Below are 11,975 nucleotides of genomic sequence, written 5' to 3' on the forward strand. Positions count from 1 at the left end.
CATGAGATGAATGAGGTCACCTAGGGAGAGAATATGGGGAGGTGGGGGAAAGAGTCCAACAGCAAGCTCTGAGATACTCCAACACTTAAAGGCCAAGAACTGCAGTGTGAAAAAGTCTTTTCTTAACTTTGAAAGAGAACTTTAGGAACATCAATCCAGCAGGAAGATTCAGACATATTTCTTCTGTATGCCATCCATACACCTGAATTCAGACCTATTAGGTTAATTCAAAGGCAAGGAAGGTTTACTCCTTTTTAAAAAAATATAATTTTATTTATTTTTGGCTGTGTTGAGTGCTTCAGTAGTTGCAGCACATGGGCTCAATAGTTGAGGCTCCCAGGCTCTGGAGCACAGGCTCAGTCGTTGTTGTGCATGGGCTTAGTTGCTCCGCAGCAACTAAGATCAGGGATCAAACCCATGTCTCCTGCACTGACAGGTGGATTCTTTACCAATGAGCCACCAGGGAAGCCTGAAGATTTGCTTCTTAAGTAAGTTATTAACATGCCATTTAGAAACCTTCCTAAACCAAATTATCTTGAATTTTGTTAGGTTTGATCTAGGTCAAGGAACAAGCAGTTGGCGATTCTGTGAAAGAGTTGAATGATTTCTCTGTTTACATATACATGTGCATATAAATAGGTTGGTTAAATTGTTGCTAAATAAGTGTACAATACTTGGTCAAATTCCATTTCCAAATACAGTGTTCATTAAGGCAGCTTTACCTTCACCTTTCACAAATCATCGTTTGCATTCCAACTATAATGATTTAAAGAAATATGTTTGCTATAGGATAGCAATCTTTGATGACTTCAACAAATTGCAAATAGTATGCATATGGAATTTATAATGAAAAAGACATGTATAGAATTTATAGTGGAAACACTGGGTAGTGAAGTGGGTGATTAGTGGCACTAGCCATTTAACATGTATATGAGTTATACATAAACTGATTATCAAAATAAAAAATACTGAAAAGTAATCCATTAACAACACATAGACAAGGCCTTGGAGAAGGCAATGGCATCCCACTCCAGTACTCTTGCCTGGAAAATCCCATGGATGGAGGAGCCTGGTAGGCTGCAGGCCATGGGGTCGCTAAGAGTCGGACACAACTGAGCGACTTCACTTTGACTTTTCACTTTCATGCATTGGAGAAGGAAATGGAAACCCACTCCAGTGTTCTTGCCTGGAGAATCCCAGGGATAGGGGAGCCTGGTGGGCTGCCGTCTATGGGGTCGCACAGAGTCGGACACGACTGAAGCGACTTAGCAGCAGCAGCAGCAGACAAGGCCTTAGAAACTAGCACCTATATGGCATACAATAAAAATATGTATCATACTGTTGTTTAAAAACAAAACACAACCCTTTGTGTACACTCAACTTCCTATCTGGTGGTGTCAAGTAATGGTGTAACACTATGTATTGAGGAATATTGGGCTGGTCTCCAGTTTAGGCCTAGAATGGTGACTCAAATCTCTCTCCTACCTAAGAGTTCTTCCTGGCCTGTAAGGCAGTCCCTCAACGATGACAAATCTGATGAAATAGGTACGTTGTAGATAATCTTCTACAAGAATTTTCAATTATTTGTAGCTGTCAGGTAACTATTAACAATTGATGATTCCACATCCCCAAGCAAATTAATACTGAATAACACAGCAAATATCATGTTTGTTCTTTTGTTAAACCTAAATCATAGATTCTTTATGGCCGTAGAATTAGTTCATTATGTTAAATTTTGATCTATTTATAATTTGCTAAAATAACTTGTTTCTACATGTGTCAGTAATAGAAAACCATTTAAAATTTACTCTATTTACACCTGTAAATTATTTAAGTGCTTAAAATTTATTTGAATAAAAGTTAAAGTCATCTGTAGTCAATGATTCTGAAATTGTTTTTGTTGTTGTTTACTCACTATATCATGTTTGACTCCCTTGCGACCCATAGACTGTAGCCCGCCAGGCTCCTCTGTCAGTGGGATTTCCCAGGCATGAATACTAGATTGAGTTGCTATTTCCAGGGCATCTTCCCAACCCAGGGATCAAACCCGCATCTCCTGCATTTCAGGTGGATTCTTTACCTCTGAGCCGCCAGGGAAGCCTAGGCAACAGCTTAGTGACACCAAATGCATGATCCATTAAAGGAAAAATGGATTAATTGAACTTCGTCAAACACTTGCTCTCCATATGACACAATTTGAATGAAAAGGCAAACTATGGACTAGGAGAAAATATTTGCAAATCACATATCTAACAAAAACTGTATCCAGAATTTATAACGGATCTCCAAAACTCAATGGTAAGAAAACAACTCAATTTAAAATAGGTAAAGACTTAGGAGATACTCATTAGAGAGGATTTACACAGATAGTAAAGAAGCATATGAAAAGTTGTTCAATATCATTGGCCATTAGGGAAATGCAAATTTAAACTACTGTGAAATAACACCACACATCTATTAGAATGACTGGTATAAAAAATACTGACAAACCAAGTGGTAATGAGGTTGCAGAACAACTGGAACTCTCATACAGACCTGGTAGAAATGCAAACTAGTAGAGCCAATCTGGAAAACACTTTGCCAGTTTCTTTAAAAAGTCAAACATACACTTAAACATATGATAAAGTAATCTAACCTCCAGGTATTTACCCTAGAGAAATGAAAACTTAATTCACGGAAGAACCTATACCTGAATGTTTACAGCAGCTCTGTTAATATTGCCGAAAACTGGACATAACCTAGCAGATGAATGAGGAAACTATGGTACGCCTTTATGATGAAAAACTACTCACCAATAAAAGGAACAAACTACTGATACACCAACTTGGATAATTCTCAAAAGCATTATGCTGAATGAAAAAAATTCAGTCTCAGAAGGTTACCTAATACACGATCCCATATGACAGTCTCAAAAAGAGAAAACCATAGTGATGGAAAACAATCAGTGATTGCCAGGAACTGGGAGAAAAGAGCTGGGAGGAAAGGAGGATGTGACAATAAGGGATAGTACAAGGGAGTTTTTGGTGCTGAAACTACCCTGTATCCTGACTGTGGTGGTGGTTAAATGAAGCTATACATGTGCTAAATTAATAGACATGTATAACCTCACTCTTCCCCCAACAAAAGGTCAAATTTATTGTACAATAATTACTTTAATACAGAATTAAAACTTTATAGAAAAAAGTATGTGTTAAAATAGAAGTGTAAGAAGTATAATACTTTCTTCTTGATTGAGGAAAGATTTTAAGGGCTTCATGAAGAATGAAACATTTTTAAAAATGTATGTTAAAGGCCCAGTGGGTAATATTTGTTCACAATCTATCTTCTCTGATAGACTATCTAATGAGAGCAGGAACAAAATCTAGCTTGTTCACTTCTGTATATGTAGTAAATAAAGCAATGCTCTATACATATTAGGCAATCAATAACTATATGACTATGGACTTACTGCCTATGATATTACTAGCAGAGATACAATACAGGAAATTCTAGGAAAAGTGAAAAGCATGAGAAAATGCCTGAAATTTCCTTCACCCTCCTCCCCCCACCCCCAACTTCTGAATCCCTCTTATCCTTTCAAGGTCGAAGTTCATTTCCCTAAATCTTCCAGCCACACTAATCTTTCTAACTTGTCCAAACTGTTTCTACGAAACATAATCTCATTTTAGTACAGCACTTCACAATAAAGTCTATGACTCATTTCCTTTAATAGTTATGAAAAGGTGCCTTTTCCCATTATTTAATTTTAAAAATATTATATTGCATGACTGAAAACAAATCAAAGCACTACTTGGCTTCAAACCACACTTCTTTCATTCCTTCAAGCCTCCAAGAGAATCTTATTGTCCTTCTCCCCTCAGATTGAGCATGTCTTCCCTTCCCTCTTCTGTTCCCATACCCTACCTCATCACTCAGTTCAGTCGCTCAGTTGTGTCCGACTCTTTGCGACCCCATGAATCACAGCACGCCAGGACTCCCTGTCCATCACCAACTCCCAGAGTTCACTCAGACTCACATCCATCGAGTCAGTGATGCCATCCAGCCATCTCATCCTCTGACATCCCCTTCTCCTCCTGCCCCCAATCCCTCCCAGCATCAAAGTCTTTTCCAATGAGTCAACTCTCCGCATGAGGTGGCCAAAGTACTGGAGTTTCAGCTTTAGCATCATTCCTTCCAAAGAAATCCCAGGGCTGATCTCCTTTAGAATGGACTGGTTGGATCTCCTTGCAGTCCAAGGGACTCTCAAGAGTCTTCTCCAACACCACAGTTCAAAAGCATCAATTCTTTGGCGCTCAGCCTTCTTCACAGTCCTTCTCCACAGTGACCTCATCACTAGTTTATGCTTAATGATCAGTGTATACTAATTTAAGATTTAATATTACTCTTAATAAGATAACATGCAATTCATTTCCTCAGCTCTTTCTTCTCCTGAAGACAGATATCATGTCTACTACTTCTGTATTGTAAATAATACGTGTGCTAGATACTTGCTAATTGTATTAATGAGTCCTTGTATACCGGTCACCAGTCTACTTGACTTCCAAAACTGTTACTGCTTTGCTAGGAAGAAAACAATTCTTTTTAAGAAGCTAAATCCAAACAATTTTTGCAACAGATGTTTATAAAAGACACAGAGATATGTACTTTTTAGTAATGCTGCATATTTATATCTGTAATTACCAAAAAGGTTACAATGCTGGTATTCTGTAACTGGCACTATTGTATTTCTATTGTATGCTGACACTAACCTCATACAGATAATTGAAATTAAGCTGGCCTTGAATTTAAGTTAAATTGTAAAATAAAGAATAAAGTTAAGAATATGTATAAAATATTGAATGTTTACCAATTGTTTCTAAAAGAAAATTTAAAATACTATTTTTAAATTTTGGGGAATGTAACCATACTTCTAACCAATTTATAATATGTTGGTCTTCTTTTTAACATCTATGTATACCTTTAGAAATGTATTATGTAATTTTTTTTCTCTCCATTTGTGAATCACACATTTTGGGACCACACGCTGCATACCAGTGTTCTAATCCATTCAAGTGAAATACTAATTTCATTATGTCTGGGGTGACTGTATAATTTGTTGTTCAAACTGGGTAACTTTGAACGATGAAAAGGAGGATATCAATAACTGTTATAATTATTCCTGCTGGGTGGTATAAACTAGGACTGTGGTAGGCGCAGTGGGAGGTAGGGTCATCTGAGTCATTTCACTCCCATCTGTAACCTCAATGCCTTCCATCCCCAATGAATAGAACTAAATTTTTAACTTGCCATCCAGGAACTTCGTATCAACCCTTTGTGTTTCTCTGATGGGTGTACTCACCGATCTCCTCACATCCTTTACTTAAACTTTTCTACCCTTGCACCTTTGCTTACATTATTCCCTCTCCTTAAATGTTGGAATGCAAGGAGATCCAACCAGTCCATTCTAAAGGAGATCAGCCCTGGGATTTCTTTGGAAGGAATGATGCTAAAGCTGAAACTCCAGTACTTTGGCTACCTCATGCGAAGAGTTGATTCATTGGAAAAGACCCTGATGCTGGGAGGGATTGGGGGCAGGAGGAAAAGGGGACGACAGAGGATGAGATGGCTGGATGGCATCACTGACTCAATGGACCTGAGTCTGAGTGAACTCCGGGAGTTGGTGATGGACAGGGAGGCCTGGCGTGCTGCGATTCATGGGGTCACAAAGAGTCGGACACGACTGAGCGACTGATCTGATCTGATACCATTTCACCAATCTAGTCCCTGTACAAATTTTAAAGTAGAATTTCTCTCTCCTATTTCCTGTAAAACTCCCCTACTTTAGTCTACTGGGATTACTTTCTCTTCTCTCTGAACTCCTAAGCACAGATTGATCACTTGACTTACACTTGTAAGCTTGCGTTGATAACATTTTAATTATCTGGTAACTCTCAGATGGATTTCAGATTCCCCAAAGACACCTTTCCTATCTTAAACTCCCTTTTGGTACTTCATTCTTTCTCTTACTCTTATTATCTAGATAAGAAACTCTGGAGGTGATGTCAAAGTGAAGGAAGGGATTCTAGAGGCCAAAGATTACAAGAAGTAATCTCCACTGAGGTGGGTCCTGGTACATGGGTGGACCTGAGGTGACTGGAGAGATAGACAATGTGGCAAACTGCATGGCTGCACCAATAGTTATTAAAAAGGGAGTTTGGGTGAACTGTCATATAAAAGTGGGTCATGCAGAAGAGAGTAAGTAGGCTGGGAACAAATCACGGGAAAATTTGGGAGGAACGTGGCTGTAGAATTCTAAATATTGTTTAGTCCTGGATATCTGCTATTTAAAATGTTCCACAGTCCAGAAGTACTTGTATCACCGAGAGCTTACTAGAAACACATATTCACAGGCTTTGTTCCACATCCGAGTCAGAATCTTTGTATTAATGAGATCACTACCCAATTCCTTTGGGACACACTGGCTTAGGAAATCTGTTTGTCTTTGATGTAGATTTTATGGTTAAGTTGGGTCCTGGCACAGGGGTGGATCTCCCTGAGTTGACTGTTCAAGGATGATCCTCCAGATATCCAGTAATAAGGGTGGGTTTGTTAAATGCTGAAATCATTTTAATTCCCCATTGGTTCCTGAGTACTTCAAATGATGGTGTAGGTCTTGTACAGGCTTTTACAAAGGTGGGGAGGGAGGAGATTTGAGCTCTATGTGTGTTAGAATGATATTTTTCAGATAATAAACTGTGACTTAATATGAGTTAGGTGGAGAAAAATGGAAATAATCTAATTATGGATGAACCAGAGTTTACAAGTGTGTTCACGTCATTAGGATCTGTAAGATTTTGACCTCAAGTATATTCTTACTAGTTTTAAGTGCTTCAGGACAGGAAAACAGTTGGCCATCCAGTTTTACTAAACACTTCCTTATGTACAAATATAAGATGCACTACTTGAAGGAGCTAGAATGGCACTGTGGGAAGAATTTAGGATTCTCTATATAAACTCTCAAAGATGAAGGGCTTGGCCTGTATCAAAAATTAAATAAATTTTTGTTGAGAGTACTTCTCATACTTTCTTTGTAAGCTTTTGTAAGCTTTGTAAGCTTTCTTTGTGTATAAATAGAGAATGTATTTAATCAGAGTTGGAGCTACATATAGCCACTTACCCACTTTTTTCCCTTTGTAGAATAGAAAACTTTGCTATCCAAATCTTTAAGTAAATTTGGTTACGTTTTTCTTGTTGCTTTCATTATTAAATTAGAAATGACACTTAACTAGTTAAAATTTACTTAACAAGAAAAAAAAATGAAGTCACAGGTTGAAAAAGACTAATGATGAATTTCTGATAAAACATTAGTTGTATTGAACTATAGGAAAAAAGCAACATATAGAACATAACAAAATTCAGTGTATGGTGTTAAACACATTGTTTTCACTACAGATATAACAAACGCAGAAACATGGAAACCTTTCAACATTATTAATTTTACTCTTAAATCTGTTCCCTCCCATGAGTTGATCTAACTAGTCTTCAGCAGACTTTCTTTTTTCCAGTGATCCCTATACAATTTGTCATAAGATTTTTTTAATGAAAAAAAAGAGTAACTTTTTTAAAAGTACAAATCAACAGGGTCAAATATCACAAATATATGCAGCTTGTGAATTATTCATAAGAATTGAGAATGTCTATTCTTCTTCTTCTTCCTTAGATAACAATTAACCATAGTTAATATGTATACACTTCAATTAAAACCCTTTACCCTTTAGATTTTCAGCAACCATTCCTAGTTCCTGGCCCCTAAATTGTGTCTCTGCATGAATTTCATCTACCTTCCCTAAATCAATTCCATTATTTGCCTCTTTTTTATTCAAATCCTTATTTAGTTCTTATTTTTTCCAGAAAGTAAACTAGCCTGAGTAGCAAAAATAAGCTTTATAATCCCATGTAAAGCTAGCAGGGCTATCTCTTTATGTCTTTATACTGTAACTTCATGAAGAAGTGAAAGAGCTGAAGATTTAGTATCCAGTTTACAAACCAGAAATAATCTTTTATCCGTTCCCTAAAAAGAATGGGTGTGTATATATATATATATATGATACAATTGATTTCCCCAAAGCCATCTTAGAAGTCATAAAGGATTTAACCCATTGCTGAGAAATACTAGTCAGCTTCTGTCTCTGTATCTCTCTCTCTCTCTGGCATATGTGTATACTAATGAATAAGGAAATAATATGCTCACCCTCTGGTGGTCAAAACCAGAAATACATTCCCACTTTCCTGGATTATATCCAAAATATGATCAGTGTGGTGGATTAAGTTTCTGCTTCATATTTAACCTACACCAAAAATAGATCTTAAAAAAGGTCACTGGCTTAAAAAAATAGGTCACTACAAATGTAATGGAAAAATCAATAAATTATTAAATATAGTAATTTAAGAATTACTTATGGCAGCATTTGATATTTAACACTTATTTGGTTATAAAATATTGGAACTGTAGAATTTTGGAGCAGGAAGGAATTACAGTGAGTTAAGAGAGGATGTGGAATTTGGGAGAAGGTACAGAAGTATGGTTGGAAAGAAGCTTGAAAAGGAATGGTCAGAGGTTGGAAGAAAATCTGGAAAGCATGGTGTCAGAGAGATCAACAATGTCTTAACACTGGAAAGAAGACTTAAAAATATCCACTGGATTTAATAAGGAAGTTACTGATGTCCTTGGTGGAACAATCACTAGTAGAATTAACTGGAAAGAATGGGAGTCAAGAAAGTGAATATAGACAATTCTTTCAAGTCATTTCCGTGTGAAGGGGAGGACAGAACAATGATAGAGATAGATGGGGAATGAGAGCTTTCTTAAAGATGAAAAGTCAAGAACATGTATAAATAATAATGGGAAAGAAAGCCAATTTTGAGGAAGTGTTTACTGTAGATAAAATTCATCATGGAGACCTTTAATGTAGATACTATGGAGATAGCCAGGGATGGGACTGAGAGCAAAGGAGAGACTTGGGGAACTTAGATGGTCTTTTTTGTAAGTTGAATCCTTGTGATTTTAAAATTAAACAACATGCAAAGTTACCTCTAAAAATAATAGTCAATGTGTACAGAACTACCCTCAAAAAAGGAAGCACCTTTAAAGAAAACATTTTTACATGTTAATCAACAATATTTTGGTTGAATAAAGAATCACTATCAACCTGTGAGTCTGGTATTTCAGGACTTGAATTAAACTTTTCTGGATATTTTAGTACCACAGTACTCAAGTAATCCTTTAAAAAAATCATTTATTTCCAAAAATGGAAAAGTTACATTCATTAACTAGCTGATACCCTTGGATTTTCATTCACTTGGAAGAAAGATTAACTTGAAACAAAATACCTTTCAACTGAATAACTGAAGATGGAACCATGATAGCTGGATTTTTTTCCCCCTCTAATAAGAGTGAAAGGCTTGGTATGTCTAAGTGGTAACAGTGGTGGAAGATAATGTTTAAGTGCTCACTATTCTTTCCTGGGCCTCCATCTTCCAATGTTACCTATCATCCTGTTATAAAAAGTCTTTTTAAAACTGGGAGTAAAGATAGCAACTTTATCACATACTTTCGGTAGCACAGCCAATTTATTTCCTGCAACTCAATACTTTGTGAAACAGAATATAGGGCCACATTTATTTGACTTATAAGGCATTTGGCAATTAATAAAATGTTTTTTGAATTGTATTCCTTATTTTTTTGGCCATGCCCTGTGGCCTGCAGGATCTTAGTTCCTCCAACAAGGGATTGAACACATGCTCCTTGCAGGGGAAGCATGGAGTCTTAAACCCTAGCCTGCCAGGGAAGTCCTGCATTACTTTTTAAGATATCACTCGAAGAACTCAAACTGCTAGGTAATGACAACCCATTTTACAGACATCCAATGAAGGGCCAAAAATCCAAGTGACATTTAAACTACGTGCTAGCATGTGCTGGGTAAAAATAATACACTGGTATTCATATTTCAAAAGTTGACATTTACTAGCCAAGTATTCTGTTACTGATATGGCTACACAGTTTTTAATTGCTTAATATAGTTTTTCATGCACTATACTACTTCATTAAACGCTCTTCAGATTTAATGCCTATTATTTCAAAATAATTTCATTAAAAATAATTACAAGTAAATCCATTAAAAAATTTACCAACAGAACAAAATATTCCCACTGTTGTGATTAGATTTTGACTTCTTTAATACCAAAGGAATTTCTTCAAATTTTGCTTTAATTATATTTTCATTGGAAAACTACAGTATATAATGGCTATTTCTGCATTCACATTTTTTCCTTTTAGTGATTTTTAGTGTGGTCACAAGTTTGACAGCCACAATACACTGATAACATAGCTGAATACAATATTTGAAATAAGTAAGTTACAAAAGTGTGGCAAGTTTTAAAATGTCAGCTCTGAGTGATGGTGCATTTCTCATGTATTTGCATCTGTACCCCAATCAAAACTCAGTGTGTTTATCCTCACTGAGTGAAGATGTATGCCTCACCTAGGTCAGGGTAGGAGCTACTGTGCCTTTCTGCAGACCCGGATTTTCGAGAGCAAGGGTTGAACTCAGGCATTCCATGCAACATGTTGGCAACACAGGGTTTTGCTTTGGTTCGGGTAAAAATGCAATTACTGACAATCACTTATGTGAGCCACCTTATCTCCCAGGGCGTGGGCTAGCACAAGGGCTATTTTAATATCCCTGCATGACATCAGTAGGCAGTTCCTGTACACGTTTCCTTGGACAGGGGGTTGTGGGGTGCCTAGAAATGATGTGCAGTCTTTCAACACACTGTCAGGGTCAGAGATGGAACCAAGATGAAACTCATGGTAAATTTTTTCATCAAAGGTATTAACAGTCCAAGCAACAACCTGCATGCCTTTAAGTTGACCACTTCTTCAAGTAGTCTGGGGATACAAAATTCTTTTGCAGGAGGAAACCTGAAATTCCACACAGATACCGTAAAGGTATTACATTTGCTTTAGGCAAATGAAATGTCCATTACCACAAACATGCATTGTGTCCACAGAGTATCACAGTCCAATCTGCATGTCTAAGGTTCCAAGGTTTGTAAATTAATGGCCATTACTACACTATGATCTGTTTGTTTCATCTTACAGATAACTTCTGGCAAGAAAAAGCAAATGATACTATTATTGTTAGTTGAAGAAATTCCATACACATTTTCTTTAGTACATCAGTAGCAGTATTTGCATGGCTTTTGACATCAAGAAAGACTGTGAGATTATGGCTCAGGCACTCTGCCCCAGCTTTCCTGAGGGTAGAGGTCTTCTCATTAGGGAAATTATTTCTGGATCTGTAATCTCCTGCAGGGTTACACTTTCTAATTTGTTCAAAGGTCAAATTACATTGACCAGTCCCATCAGTCCTATCTGCTTGTGCTCTTGTACATTAAGCCAGTGATCTCATTAGAAGTAAACATAACATCCAACTGTTCTCAGACTCACTGGGACTGCCGCAACCAACAGCAGAAACTTGGTCCTGGGGCTTTAGCACTGGCAGAGCCCTGTGGGAGGGCACATGCTCAAGGCTGTGAAGAGGTGCAGCAGGAGATAGAGGCTGCTGGTGAAGAAGCAAGTGGTGAAGGGGCTGCGGGTCACCAGCCAATCAGAGGCAGCAGGAAGGAAAGGGGGCCCTGGAGCTCCCCTGGTCCTCTCACAGTCACATGCCTCTAACTATACGGTGAGGATGGGAGTCCTGGATCCACTGTGCTCCTTGGACAGGCCGGAGTACAGGGATAAAGCACAAGGCACTGGCTACAACTGGGGCATTTATATTCTATTTCAGGATTTTTTTTGATGAATACATCAAGAATGTATAGGATTTTATAGAATTCATTGAGTGTTACTTTTTAAAAGCTTACCTGTAATTTAATTTCAAATTATTAGTCACAAATGAAATATGCCAAGTATCCCATTACATTAATAAGAAGGC

The 11,975-nt window shown here is 37.3% G+C and overlaps 1 pseudogene; it reads right to left on the reverse strand.

Annotated features, from left to right (window-relative positions):
• Positions 1-6,471: 6,471 nt before the first annotated feature.
• On the reverse strand, positions 6,472-11,958 carry LOC109556851 (glycerophosphodiester phosphodiesterase 1 pseudogene; annotated as a pseudogene).
• Positions 11,959-11,975: the final 17 nt, after the last annotated feature.

This window comes from Bos indicus, chromosome 3 (genome assembly GCF_029378745.1).
Source record: "Bos indicus isolate NIAB-ARS_2022 breed Sahiwal x Tharparkar chromosome 3, NIAB-ARS_B.indTharparkar_mat_pri_1.0, whole genome shotgun sequence".
Taxonomy (NCBI): Eukaryota; Metazoa; Chordata; class Mammalia; order Artiodactyla; family Bovidae; genus Bos; species Bos indicus.